Source organism: Sciurus carolinensis, chromosome 8 (assembly GCF_902686445.1).
Source record: "Sciurus carolinensis chromosome 8, mSciCar1.2, whole genome shotgun sequence".
Lineage (NCBI taxonomy): Eukaryota > Metazoa > Chordata > Mammalia > Rodentia > Sciuridae > Sciurus > Sciurus carolinensis.
The window spans coordinates 71,707,585-71,723,268 of record NC_062220.1 but is presented as its reverse complement, the minus strand read 5'-3'; the positions used below and the strand labels follow the sequence as shown (position 1 = coordinate 71,723,268).

Sequence of the window (15,684 nt, the reverse complement as noted above, 5' to 3'; positions counted from 1 at the left end):
TGCAGCAGAAGATGTTTAATATACAGGCAGGTACTTTTCCATCCAAGATCTTAAGGACATTTTTTACTATGCATCCTGGATACATAGTATTTTTATACACTGACTTTAGTTCCTGTTATCTTATTGATACTTTTAATGTAAAACTATAGCATCTTTTACCAGACCTATTTCACCAATTTTTGCCCTGTTTGTGTTCCTACCTCAAAATGGTGAGTTCATCACTAGAGCCTATGACTGGAAGAAATTCCTGAGCAAGTGCCCTATTGCACCAGTGGTAAAGGTGGAAGACATGTTAAAATTGTTTTTTAAGTGGGTTATTTTTCTGAGAGAGCTTTCTCAATATCAATGACTTTCCAAGAATGAGGGACTTCAAATTGACCTTCCCACTTCAGACCAATGTCTGGAGAGTTCAAAAAAGTTGCCAAAATTGTCATTGAAGAAGGAAAACAATGACTTGAGTTATTATTGTTCCAACACTCAGGGCCTTCAATGTTTCAAAATGTATACATATATGTATATAAATATATATGTATATGCATATATATACATATACACATGTATACATATACACATGTATCTGCATAATATTTAATATAAATAATATATAAAATATATACATTTAATTTATACATTGTATTTATGTATTATATTGATATATGTATGTATTGTACATATCCTTCAGTGTTCCATATGTATCTGCATAATATATATAACATAAATAATATATACAATCTATTTTATATATATGCATATTTTTAGGGTACCAGAAGAGAAGCAAGTAGGTTTTCATTTAGCATGAAGCTGTTCGTGTGCTTGCTCCAGTTCATATGTTGGTATATTGTGTTCTAAGGTTCTGCATAACATCCTTGTGAACAAACTATATTATGTACTATTGTGAGATTAAGAATATGTTTCAATAAAATCATCTCTCATTTGTATTTGCTCTTATTTCTGGTCTAGAAAAAATAAGCATGGCTTTGCTGATACATTAAAAATTGAGCTATAGTGTATTCCTGGGAGTATCATGCATAGATTTGGTACATATATCAGTGGAGTTAAATTGGCTAGAAGAGTTGTTGGTGATAAAAGTGGGGATGCTGTAAAAGACAATAGCCCTATCACATTCATGTGACTGAGGTGATCTGAATTTATCTTTTTATATTAGTATTTTTTTCTTTTCCATTTTTGTACAAATTGCTAGTATACATAACATAAATGAGAAGGACAGAAAGCCAACCCATTTTTAAGGCTGTGAGAAAATAGACCTAGTGTCAGGAGATTTATTTTCCTTGGATGGGAAAAGCAATAAAATTATATGTTGTGTTTGTGTCTTTGTGGTACTCTAAGGTCCCCACCACCATTAAGCTAAAAATCGCATGACAGTTGTCACAGCAACCAATTTTTGTAATTTGTAGAATAAGGAAACAAATTAGATATAAGTTGTCAGTCAATAAATTTCTGTTGTCATCCAAGATGTAACATGTGCAGTCTCATTCTCATCACAAAATTTAAATACTTTTGTGATGTTTTGTTCTCATCTGTTCCTTTCAACATGCTGTCATGAATTAATATTTCATTTTTTGGTTGTATAATTTCTGAGTCTGAGTTTCATACATGATGTTAACTGAAATAACTAGATGTCAGATTCATAGAAAGTTGTTGTTGCAAAATGAATGTTATTTGACATCTATTTTGTCCTTTTTCAGCCTGTTGACACATATATTCTTTATTACCTGGAGAAGGATCAAATTAATTTTAAGGGGCATTTTAAAACATTTTGTGATTATTTTTGTTTTGAAAATATGTGTTTTCAGTCTAGAGAGATAAGAATGCATTTTTGTCTCAATTATTACCTTTGCTGTGGAAATATAAATAGCTCTGTACTGGAGCTTTCTGGAAGTCCATGACGGTGTCTCTGTCCCCGGCATTCTGGCAGGTGGGCCCACATATTGGATTCAACTCACTTCTATCAGGTGTTATACCTCAACTCCCCTTCCCTCCCTTTTATTTTTTCTCATATGTATGAGACTGTACCATTCTCTCTTATTTATTTCTGTCTTCCATAGAAGTCATTACCCCACATTCTGAATGAATTTGTTCCTGTTTCCAAGGGAATAAGAACATGAGTATTTCTGTGCATATTTTAAATTCAATATGAAGTACAACATACAGCTTACTGGAAATCTGTCAATGTCTCATCTCTTGTTTCCCCTTGTCAAGTCCCCCATATTTTACATCCCTACTAAAAAAAAATTTATTTTCCCTACATTTAAAAATCTTAATTGAGCATTTGCTCCCAAAAGTCAAAAACAGAAAAGATTACTTAGAGGACTTTCAATGAGACTTTTCTCTTATGTAGCACTGTTTAATACTATTGCTGGCAACTTATTGAGTAGTTTCACATTTAGTATTCTCTCTCTCCTTTTTAAAAATTGATATGGTTATGAACTTACCGAACTTAGTGAACTGAAAGTAATAGGATGCTAAACATAAATATGCAAACCTGGAGTACTAGTAGCAGAAGTAAGGGCCTTTCTAGAACACAAGGTGGCATTTGACAAATCAAAAGCAGCTGACAAGAGAAATTGTCACTCTCTAATATTGAATTGTGGAGTACAGAACTCATATTAATGGGAAAATGGAGCAAAGAGACAGCAGCAGAAAGAAAGTTTTATGATTTTTATGTCTTCTCTACCTGAAGTTTCATCTTTTTCAATTGTGTAAAACTGGCTCAAGATGTGAAAAGTAGATTCATGCATAAAAGAAGAAAGGAAGCAGTCCTTCAACAACAGTGGACATTTCTTTAGTGAATTTGACTTTCAAAAAGGTTGTATGAATATAGGTGTAAACCCAGAGAGATGAGTGGTGTATGCTGGGGAAGTGAGAAAGAACACATAGATTTCCCCCAAACACATATGCCATGAGTATCACTTGTTGGTGTTCTCGCTTTTCTCTACATTGATTCCCCAAATTATTTGAACAGCAAATGTAAGTCCTTTATCTTTATCCATTCTCTGTCGCTCAGAATGGTGTTCAGTAGAACTATATTAATAATTCAGCTGTCAAACATGGACATTAGTTATTCTTCTGCTACCATGTTACTGTTACCTTGTCTATTAAAAATTGAGTGATAAGAATACCTGCCTCATTAGGTATATTGCAAAAATTAAGTAAAATAATGCATTAGAAGTTCTTAATATAAAAACTCCCAGAAATATAAAAAGTAGTCACTAAATGTTACTCACTACCACATAACTAATAATTGTTACATTGATGATTCATTAGAATTTGTTGTAACTTTAGTTTAGAGGTGGAGATGTGGAAATAGGAGAAGTAGAAGACCAACATAGAGCTACTTGTTTGGCATTTGACTGATTTGCATAAAAGGCTGTACAATTTTGCTTGCTAGTAGATTTTTTCCTGGGTATTTCTGTGTAAATGACTCTTTAAAATATGCTGCAATATTTGACATCTCAATTATATGACATGTCTACAAAGAAGCAAAAAGTAATTGAAAACCAACCACAACTATGAATTGATTTTTTAAATATTTGTAAACTAATGAGAACTATTAACAGTTGGCAAATGTTTTTGAAAATCTAGTATTGTGCTAGTGTACATGTGAAAGTGTACATGTGCGTGTATGCATGGTTGTTGGCATTGGGATAGAAACAAAGAAATATAATTGTTAACAATCAGACTACAAAATACTAATACATATACTTTTTGAAGTGATAGAATAAGACAGTAGTCCTTTCTTGAGATGTAATTACATTTGGAAACAAAATCTTGTAGACATTGTTAAAATTTAATTTAAAGATTATTCATTACTATTCACAAGAAGTACAAATGAGAGAAAAATGAAAACTATCTCTGTGAAGTCACTCTGATAAATGGACATTCTCTGATCTTAAAATGGTATTATCATCAGCAATTTAAAATTTTTACTTTAACAACTCAGGGTGTTGAGTATTCATTGTTCTAATCTATGTTTTCCTGTGGGAGGGAATTTACAACAGTTTTTTTTTTTAAATTGAAAAAAAGTTTTCACAGTGAGATTTATAAGTTCAAGAATTGTAACTACATTGTAGAAAGTCTTTGTGACCTGAGTCATTGTGACTGAATGGTATCAGGGCTTTGTAAATTTTGGTTCAAGAAGAATAGAGTTTCTATTAGAACAGCATGAAGAAACTGGATCATTTTAATTCTTTTCTGGATTAATATGAAACTTTCCACTTTTTATGGTTGCCATTCTTTTATTTATAGATTTCCCTTTAATAATTTTTCTTTTTTTCCTTTGTTTTACTTGACTGATTAAAAATACAAAGCAAAATAACTCTTCAGCTAAAATCATGTTAGGGCAGAAATCCAAAATCCCAGATCTAAGTAATTAACATGCCTGATGCAGAGCAGCATTACTGTCAATAAAATGCCAATCTAAAGAAACATGTTGAAAAGTGACAGGGTGACAGTGAATTGGACTTCTACCAGATTCCAATGGCTAAGAGTGTGAACAAATTTGGGCTCCTCACAGAGGAGGTACTGGTGAATTTCTCAATGTGGTTAAGTTAGAAAGTTTTGATCATCATGGTGCTCAAAGAAAGAATGGTGTGAGCATATGGTTCAAATTCTTTGAAATTCTACAATCAGAGTCAATGTTCTGTGAGATATACCTACTGGCAAGCACCGAATCACCTACTTTTGGATTCCAATCATGTTTTTCAGTAGTGGGGTTACTTTGAGAAAATGAATTATATATAAATCCCAGGTTTAAGAATTCTGTTGCACCAGTTCTGATTCTTATATTATTCAATGGTATTTGAAAGAATATCATTACTTATGTTGGTGGCACTTTCTGGGTAAACTTTGGTTCAGTTCCTGATGGAATGTGGTATAGAGTATAAAAATTCTAACTCTGAAATATGTAGGCAGAAGGGATTTGTCCATTTCTGGTAGACTCTTTTCCTAAGGGTACATAATCTGTGTTCTGTGGGTATCAACTAAGAGCTAAGATGTGATCAAGTATGTTGTACTTCTTTAGATTGGAGCAGTAGAGATAGAAACAATGTTTGTCACAGCCTTATATTATCACATATTAACTAAGGTCACCCACTTGATCTCTAAGTCAGATCCCTTATAGTAAAACTCCTAACTCATTTAGCTATACCCTTTTCTCAATCTTCTCTTGGGAAAAAATACTATATGGTGGCCCTATCATATGTATATTATGTATAAATTCAAGCAATTGATTGTCACAAATAAAAACAATTACTTAACCAAAGACAAAATTGGCAGACTCTGGACAAATATAAAGGACAAAAATCTTTAGCCCTTTTCTAATCATGAAAATTTATGTAAGAAAATCACTAGGGTATCTTTGGTATTACTTTCAGATTTTCCAATATTCTGAAAAAAGGTAATCACTCATGTGAGTTTGATATAGATATCAGAGGCATAGATATTTAGTTCTATTTACTGTAATATCTAGCTAGATCTATTATCTCTATCTCATTCCTTATCAATATGCCCTTGACTATGGGTATATAAAAGGTCATTGATTAAATAACCATGGAAGGCATGTCTAAATGAGTGAATTAAATAGTATAATATTACCTTAGAATTTTTTTCCTTTAAAAGACTCAGAGGGTCTGGAGTTGTAGCTCAGTGGTAGAGAACTTGCCTGGCACAAGTGAGGCACGGGGTTTGGTCCTCAGCACTACATAAAAATAAGTAAAGGCATTGTGTCCAACTTAAAAAAAAAAAAAAGGACTCATAAAATTTTCTCCCAAGAAAAGTACAAAACAGCATGTCATTTATAATTAGACATGATTATGCCTAAGGAAGGTCAAGAACTCAGTGCACCATTACCTTCAACGTGGTGTGGGGAAGGGGTGGTGGTAAGATGTGGTAGTTCATGAGGAGTTCCCATAGCAAAAAAATCTTTCTGGGACAGATTTAAACTTGTGTTTATCATCTTTCCTAAGTGTACAAAATATAGAAAAACAGAAAACGTCATCAATTTCTAATCTGGAAAAATGATTATATTTCCCAACCTGGGAATCAACATTCAGAACAAAGATAAGGTCCGTATATTGTTCTCTTGTTCAGTTTGCTAGACATTCATGGTCAAAAAAATTTTCCTTATTTCTTAACTCTTTTCCATTCCTGAAAATAAGATAAAGATCTTAGGTGTTTTTAAGTCCTTCTGGAATTCAACCGTGATCATCTTTTAATGCACATTATGCTTCTAAAATTACCCAGCCTAATGAGAATGTTTAAGTAGAAAATCTGCAAACAGTACTTTTATTTTAAATTAGTTGACTTATATTAAGTGTTAATTATATTATTCATGAAATAAGATTATACCATGTGGTTGTACCATGTAGCAAAACTGTAAAGTTTGATTAAATATTGTTTAAGTTTCCTGGTCTTTATTGTGGAACTTAAAACTATAGAAAGAACCTGTTGTTGGATGCGTCTGCATAAAAAAATCAAATGTTTCCCAAAGGAGAAATTCACTATGCTTATTCTAAGGATGTGACACCTTAGCAGTACCATCACATTATTTGTTATAGAATTTACTCTGGAGTCAGACATTCAGGATTCAAATTAGGACTGCCAATGAGTGAATTTGGCAAGTATTTCCCTGTGCTAAGCCTTGCTTTCCACATGGAACTGTGAAGTTAAATGTGAGGTCTTTAAGGAGCTTAATCAGGTCCAGGCTGTGGTGCATGATAAGTTATTGTTGGCCAACATCTCCCTCTTTTTCCTCTTTTTCTGTTTCTTCCTCCTCATTGTAAATGAGCATAAGAAATAAGAAGGAAAAACCCTGAAAATTTCATTTAAAATTATGCATATCCTTTAATTCTTGAACTAGGATATTCATAATACACAAATAATTTTAACTTTATATCACCTCATGATGGAATTTTTTCAGTTGTCTAAGTGCTTATGATTTTATTAAAATCTTTATTTTAATAATGTGGACATGAGCTTGCTAAACCCCATTTCTAATCATCAGAGGAACCCTCAACATTTTTACCTTACTTTTTGGTTCAGCTTTTTCTATGTAGGACAGTCAGGTTGAAGGACTGCCCTGATAGCCCTTGGAGGAGGTCAATTAGTGAGAAACACTGAAGTTTTACAAACTGTTAGAACACTTCTGCTAAAGATTTAGGTTTGTCTCTGTGTGCTAAGTCAGTTTAAAAAACAAATTATGATTTTCATCAATTAACTCTGCAGAGCAAGAAGCTTATTACTAATGAGAAGGACTAATGAATTTCACTGCTAGTTGTGATCATACTAGCAGCAAAGTAGTATTCAGACTGTTTTTACCTTCCTCATTTAAAGGAGAATGCATGAGAGAAAAAGAAGGATTGTGATAAAAAACAAAATTTGAGACCTATGGATCAAACTTCTCATTTTCCCTTTATGTCATCAAATCAGGTAAAAATACATGTTGAATTCTCTTTGATGAAAAATAGCGAAAGAAAACTAGAAGCTGCTAGTTCACTGGTCCAGCTATGAATTGAACTAAAGAAATCATTTCAGTTAATCGAACAGTGATACTGAACTATAAATAAGTAAATCACTACTCATTTCCCAGAAACAAACAAAAAATGAGGAAGGAGAAAGTGTGAATGAATCCTGCAGACAGATATTGTAGTATGAGCAGAACATAGGGAATGATATTACAAATAGAGTTGTATTATGAAAGAGAATCTGACTCCAGGAAGTATAGAGTAGCTATATTTAGGCAGGACCAGTGAGAGGCAGTGTTGCCTCATACACAAGTCATGTTCCTTAGAGCCAAGCTGACAGGTTCCTTTTCCTGTTTGGTCTTTAATTAGTTGCAACAAGTTAGTTTACTTCTCTAAGCCTTTTTTTTTTTTTTTTTTTTTTTTTTCTTGTTTGTAAAATAGGGTTAGAAAAATGCTACTTACCACATGCAGTTATTGTGAGGATTAAATGAGAACATGCATGTTAAATGTTAAGCACAATGTTTGGCACAGACAGGACCAGTAGTAATAAATGGGAACTTCGGATATCATTCCCTGAGTCAGTCAAGGATTGTCTAAGAGAGATGATGAAATTGGGACCTGTAAGTCTCTGCTTTCATTAACTTTTGTCATAACATTTATTTTAATTCTTCATTTTCTTGACCATTTTGTCCAACAGCAGGATATTGTGATACAGTTTATAGTGTAAATGATTTTGCTGCTTAAAAATAAAGAAACCTGTTAAGGAAATGGTAGTTTGGCAAATGGCTCACTGTTTTAAAAGTTATCTGAGTATCACCTTGTGACACTTTGTGAGCAGCTATAGTGTTTGTGTTAAAAAAAAAAATGTGTGGGTGATAACCTACAGTAAGGAAAACAAATATAAATGATGTGTTTGATAGTGAATCAGTGTAGCTATTCACAAAACAAATTCACTTGTTGGATGAATAAAGTCTAAACTCATATCTTGTAATGACATTTTATATTTTTTAAGCAAAAATTACTGTGGATAGAGCTTCTAAAAATTTTATGTGCCTAGAATATATTTCTTTTCTATGTTTGGTGGCCAAATGGTTTTGTTCTTTCATCTTCTTGCACTTTCTCTTCAGTAATACAGCACTGAAACCTAGACCCTTTTGCCTACTCTGTTTTTTTTTTTTTTTTTAATTTTCAGTGCCTTAAGCACCCGCAGTGTAAGGTCATTAACCCTTGGCCTTTGTAGAAATTGGAATGTAATCCTTTCAGAGGTGTATTAAAATTTATTCCCTGCAACCTTTGTAACTTCAGCAAAGGTCATTATGATCCCATGTATTTGGTAAATATTGAGTACTCCTTGTAGAACATTCAGTATTTGGTGTTTCTAAGTGACTGAATTTTGATAAAAATAGAATAAAACACAGAATCAAGAGACACAGTTAACAATGATAAGACCAATTTTTTTAGGCATATAAATACAGTGATGAGGAAAATATTCTAAAGATATAAAAGTCAATATGAGCTGTATCTCTGAAAATACATGTCTGTTTTATTTTGTTTTGTTTTGGTACCAGGGATGGAACCCAGAACCCCGGGGCACTTGACCACTGGGTCACACCCTCGGCCCTTTTTATTTTGAGAGTCAGAGCCTCATTAAGTTGTGTAGGACCTTGCTAATTTGCTGAGGCTGCTTTGAACTTGTGATCTTCCTACCTCAGCCTTGAGAGTTGCTGGGATTACAGGTGTTGGCCACTATGCCCAGCAATGTATCTGTTTTTAACACCCTTTTTGAGTTTTCATTTTTTTCTCCTTAACAAATATCAACTGCAAATTAGTTGACAATGTCGTTTACATGCCTCCACCTTTTGGAATTAGGAAACTGTAAGATATTAAGGAATAAATGTTACTCCAGAGAAATTAATTTACTAAAATATTTGCCCTTATTTAGTTTTTAATTCAGTAATTTTAGAAAAAAATTACAAAAAGCCTAAATCAATCATTTCTACCAAAGTGAAAATGAGCCCTTTTAAATATTTTCTGTACTCAAAATATCCAGTATTATTTTGTCATTCATAAGTGTTATGTGCTTTTCTGAAGACTATTGCTTCTCCTATGATAGGTTAGTGGCCTTGGTTCTACCCAAAAGAAAACCTCCACCCATTCTTGGAGTCCCTGCTTTGTACAAGTAGGGAAACACTGCCTCACCTCAGGGACTTAGATCCCAATGGTTTCAGGCCTGTGGAAATTATTGTCTCTTGATACAAAGACAGATTGAATAAGTGGGCCTTTCTAATGCAAACATGCAAAAATTCAGGATGATTATCCTCCTTCCCTTTAGTGTGTTGATTATTTGTGGGCTGCCTCACCTGGAAGTCAAACTTGACAGGACAAATTTTAGAACATATTTTGGGGGATTTTCATTCAAAGACCATATGTTGCTTCTGAATGTCAAATTCTCAAATGGAAAGGCTCTCAGAATAGTGTAAATAAATTTATTGGTATCCTGGCTTTTTATAGTACTCATTTACTGGTTTACTTTACAGATTTATTTGTATTTTTGAGTGGTTAAATGTATCATCTTTCCCCCCAAGACAGACAAACCAGGAAGGAGATGCCAAAGAAGTTGCTTTTATGCTGACACTTTATCCATTGGTTATTCTTCAAGTGACTTTGAAGCCTTTGTTCATAATTTTTTAGCAACCTGGAAAATCTGAGTAATTTATTCATCCCATTATATCCAATTATTGAGACCTTTGCCAAGTATCTGTTTATCAAAGTGCTAATGCTGTCAGACAAACATATGGATGAGTAGGTAGAACAACATACAAACTTTTCCTCTAATAATTTATGTTGGTTGTTGGATTTTTTCTTTTTAATTTAACTTGGGTATAGCATTAACTGTGGTTTAAATTAAGAAATGAAAATTTTAGTTTGCAAAAAAATCTATCTGGATATAATGTGGTGTGGTGCAAAGAACAGGACTTAGAAAGATATGATCTAGTCTAAGAATTCAGGAAGAAGGGAAGGGATAATTATTACTGACTGCTGAAATGTCACTTGTGGTGATCAATGCTGTACCCATTCTAACTCCTGTTCTCTGGAGTCAGAATATCCTGGCTCCTTTACATGTTGGCAAGACTATTCTCACAGACTCTCATTTTCCAATTTGAAGGAAAGGATAATCATCACATACCTATCCTACCTCACCAGGTTGTTTTGAGGAACAAATGGTATTGTTGGAAAAGGCTTTGTAAACAGTAGAGCTCTAAATAAATATTCTCATTCCTGGGATTTTTTATTCTTCATTTTCCCACTACTGTTTTTGAGTCCATTCCTGTTATGTTAAGCAAAAATTGGAAACTGCATTTAAAAGCAGAGAGAAATTTGCCAAAAAGTATAAAAAAAAAAAAAAAAATAGGCCTTTGAGGTTAAGGAGATACCATTGCCTACAAAATCTCTCACTTTAACTCCGGAAATAAAAAAGGCAGGATGAGGGGTTGAGAGTGGTAGAAGGAAGGTTGCTATTCCTGAGAATATACTCCTTGTTTTTCAGTGAGGTATGCAAGCAAAGCATCAGTTGTAAGAATGGGCACTGAATATGAAGAGGCTGCATGCTAAATGCCTTAAAATACTTTCAGTGAAACCAAGTAAAAAAAGAATGTGGAGCATCTCCTTCAAATTCTTAGAAAAACTTACAGCTTAGAGTAGGTGATCAGTTGCTGGATCTCTTTAGTTGAAGGATAGCAGTATTACTACTAGGATGTTTTAAAAACAGGGCAAAGCTCTAATGTTTATGACTCATCACAGAATACGTGGACTATATCCAAAAGATAAATTAAGGACTTAAAATATTTTGTGATATATTATTAACAAATTCTTGCTTCTCTTGTTAAATTTTGTTGTTTTTCTTTTTTTTGCTTCTAGAATATTTGATTATCTTATTGAACACTTCTTTTTTTTGCCCCATATTTCTGAGTCTTTCTTTTAAATGTTATTTTTGAAAGACAGAGGAGGAAGACTTTTAATTTACTGGTGAAGGGAACACTCTAAGGAGTTTTCTAGGCCTCTCTAGTAAATGACTATGTGAATTTAAAATATAATGTATATTGTATCTTATTATAAAGATGTTAAATCCTTTGGACTTCACTTTCTTTACCTATTATACAAGTTTGTTAGGCTAATTACTGAAGGTCACTTTCAATTAAAAAAATTACATTTATTCTCTGAAAGCTCTTACCCATCTTTCATTTCCCTTTGCTGAAGCTGTGTAATGCATTTTTATTAATGGTGACTTTAAAAAAAATAGCCCTCTCTTATGGCCTTAAAATGAGTGAACATCATAACAAACAGTGTATAAACTTGACATTTATGCAAGTACTGTAGATGACTTAGTAGTTGCTGTTCTTCCAAAGAATTGAGAGGAACATTAAGTCTTCTTTGCTAATCTTCTATTTATTGACCTCTAAGTAGCATCTTTTCAGGTCTTCCTCCCCTCCCATCAAGTTACACATTTTGATTTCTCCCTGTTTTTTTTTTTTTTCCCCTGTCCTCTGGCATCACCTACTTTCTTTATTTTAAAGTTAGGTTCCCTTGGACATTGTGGCCAAGGAAATAACTACTATCATATTCTACTAGTGAATTCTTGGATATCACTTTACCACAAGGGATGGGGACAAATTCTTTGAGTTGTGTGTAAGAACTATGTTCTATTGTTACATAGTGAAGATTTTCTAAGAACTCATCATAGCCAATGTCAGAGAGCATTGACAACATTGACAACATATACTGATATATGGCCTAGTGTTAGCTTCTTCAGTTAGTTTTATGTACCAAAGAGCAATATGTAAGTAGCTTACACTTGGAACCAGGTCTTCATGGAATATTTTAGTGAACTACAAACATGTCCAGTATTTCTCCAGATTGGCTGGAGTCACATACTTGTAAATTATTCTTTGGGAACATCCTTACTGAGGCTGGAAGTTGTGACTCAGTTTTTAGCATGCCATGAGCTTCCTTTTAATGACATACTTCTGAATCACCAGCCTCATGTACGGTCATCTCCAGGGCCTGCTAATTAGGTAACAGCATTTAAATATTTTTTTTTTTAAACTCAGGTTACAGACCTTTCTGTTTAAGTTTTCAATAAATATAATATCATGTTACATAAGAAATTTTCAGTCAAAATCAGAGTAGGGGGGAAAAGTGCAACATCAAACCCATTTTGTGGCAAAAACAAGTGTTAAAAAAAGAACAAAGAAAGAGTAAAATGCTCACAGTGAATCATAAGTTAATCACCTTTTTCTTAGTTCCTTAAATTGCTCATCTAGAAAACTGGTTACACTATTTACTAAACTGTTAGCAACCACTACCACTACCAAAGGAAAAATTCCACCTACTCATCAGCATTCTATCTCAGCATGTTGCCTGTGACAAGCGACACCCTGGAAAGATGGTTCTTTGAAGCTCCTCTTGACAGAAAGCTATTATTTCTTGTATTTCTACACAACTGGGCATGGTTAAGTCTTCCAGATATGCCTGTGTGTCCATCCTCTGGCAAGGCTTACCAAGTCACCAAACTCACTGGCACACACCAAATGACAACACGAGGGATCTGGAGTGACAGTGTGTCTCAGACTCAAGAAGGCATGTTACTGATCACGAAAATCCACAAAATATTTATCTGAGCTTTACTAAGGTTAAAGAGCAGATCCACTGTACTTAGTTGTCATTGATTACATTTAAAATTAGGCTGGGTAAGATTTAAGAATGTGTGTGTTCAGTATAAAAAGTTTCCTCACAAAAGGTATAGGAAAAACTGAAATCAATGCTGCAATGCTACATTATATAGGAGTTTGAAATTGGGAGGTAGAATTTCTACTTCAACCTTTCCTCTTGGCTATGAACTTAACAGCTACCTCAAAATAACAGATCTGATCTGTTTCAAAAGCAGCACTTCTGATGAATAGCAGAAAAGCAAATAAAAACACCTTTTCTTTGTAATAAATCATTTTGTTTTTCTATAGATTGCATGTGGCGTTTGAGGCAGAGCGAGCAAGCCTGCCAATATTGCAAGCTAATGCTTCAGCACCTTTCATTTTTCACTCTGAGCAGGAACCCTCTTTAAAACTTGTTCATTTATAGAGGGGAAATCGAAGCCTCTGGCAGATTGTCAGAGCTATTTTATTGTCATCATTTACAAAGGTCACTGGAATTAATTGACTTCTTACATTACATATTGTAAACTGACTCATTTTTTGACACATTTATGGGAAAGTGGCAGGATCTAAGTGACTGGTTATTGTCTTTTGGTTTTGGCATATGTTATAAACTAGAAACCAATAATAACTGTGAAATCACAGTTTTGGGGAAAAAAATAACACAGTTTCAAAGAAGCAGTCTCCATTAACTGTTTAGTTAGTTGAACTAGAGGAAGGGAGGAGAGAGTTCCAGAAGATGGTATGTAAATCCTGGGTTTGTTTTAGTGTCTGTGCAGGACCCATTAATGGGGTAGTGAATGTTTCCATGAACATCCTCAATTGGTATTGTCTGTTTGAAAGCATATTTTAAGTAGCTGACTCCTTTTACAAGATTGGAAGTAAAATTTAGCCCATGTTGTATTCCATGAATCATTATCACTACATGTATGCTCACAGAGTTTACTGAGAGTAATTCTGTCTCAAAGGCATTGCTTCTGAAACTAAAGATGAGAAATTTAGGATATGAGTAATTATAGTACCAGGGCGCACTCTTTTCTTGATAGAGATTTAATTCTTCTTCCCTTTTTCCTTTTCACATTGTCCCCTTTTTATTAAATCAGAAATGTTCTACTCATATTCATAGCCTGCTTTCAATAAAATTAGATGCACGGACACAAGGACATATTGTTAAAAATGAATAAATTAGAGCTGAATTAAGCCATCGGACTCAATAACAGCAAAGGGAATATTGCACTTGGTTAGAACAAACAATCTTCTTAAATAGGAAATGTACTTTAAAGCCATCCTGCTGTGATCCTGTTAATTACCAAAGAAGATTAGAACTCTTCTGGTTTGTGGGATCCTTTTACCTAGTGTGTGGCAGTTCCAGCTGCATTAGCAATCAGACATTTGCACTGTCCCTTCAGACCAGTGAGGGGATGTTATTAAAGGGAAGTCATTTACTCCAGTCTGTAAGATGTAGCCTGGCAGAAATTCAATAAATGTTTGTGATATGCTCATTCCACTACTCTGGTTAGTGGTTTTTGCTCTTGACATACATATAATAGCATTCTCCTTAATCTCCATCCACAGAGCAAAAAGGAACAAAAATGCCCCATTTGGGGGATTGGTTGCAAAACACAGAAGGATGTTGATCTGCTTTTCATTACAAATAATGTGAAGAAAAAGGAAAATCCTATCCCCCTCCCCAGCCACCCTCCACAACCTGTGTTTCTCTCTCTCTTGTCCCTGGTTCTCTATCTCCTTCTTCCTCTCTCTCCAGTTCTCTCTTCCTCGCCTCTCTTCTCTCTTCTAGTCCTCTTCTCTTCTGTCTCCCTCCTCCTTCTCCTCCCCCAACACTGTTTTTTCTCTCTCACTCACATCCTCTGATGGGCATTCAAGCTAGTAAAATGCATGTTGGAGAATCCCACAAGCACAGATAGGCATATACAGAGCTAGGTTTTTTTTTTTTTGCATGTGAATTTCTTCTCAAAAGTAAAATAGAAAAATGCTCTCAGAATTCAGACAATAAGAAAACATCAAAGGAGAATTCAGACATAAAAATAGAAGCACCAATGAAAGAAGAAATAGAGCACATTTAAAAAGATGTGTATATTTTAAACTTACCTTGCAAAAGCAGTTTCAGTGCTAGACCACATCCAGTGTCCCTGCGAGCTGAATTCCTTAGTTCCTTGGTTCAGATAAATCACATGGTTGTCTTCTTTCCCAGATATAAATCAGTGCATATGTGTGTGTGATAAAGTATACACAAATATGTACCAAAGATATGCACACATGCAAGCAATCTTTTCTCTGTATTCTAAAATATAAAGGAAGGCAGGAGGCTGCAGCTCAGATTCCTTCTCTTGCCTGTAACTCTCTTGGTCGGCAGCTGAGGCTCTCAATCCAGTGTAGGGAGATCCTGTGAGCTAGCGTTATTTCTTCTTGTTTCCATGGTGGTTAGTGGTGCATCGTTCACCCGATCAGTTGTCACACTGACATGGTGCTGCCTG

At 34.2% G+C, this 15,684-nt stretch overlaps 2 protein-coding genes across 2 annotated transcripts in view; one reads left to right on the top strand and one right to left on the bottom strand.

Annotated features, from left to right (window-relative positions):
- The window catches only part of Lrrn3 (leucine rich repeat neuronal 3), a 34,342-nt gene extending 18,660 nt beyond the window's left edge, over positions 1–15,682 (bottom strand). Inside the window, exon 1 of the mRNA XM_047562268.1 lies at positions 15,299–15,682. The gene's annotated coding sequence lies outside the window, so the exon portion shown is untranslated. The remainder of the gene's footprint in view (positions 1–15,298) is intronic.
- Immp2l (inner mitochondrial membrane peptidase subunit 2) overlaps positions 1–15,684 on the top strand; it is an 892,224-nt gene that overhangs the window by 455,134 nt on the left and 421,406 nt on the right. The gene's annotated exons all lie outside the window — the stretch shown is intronic.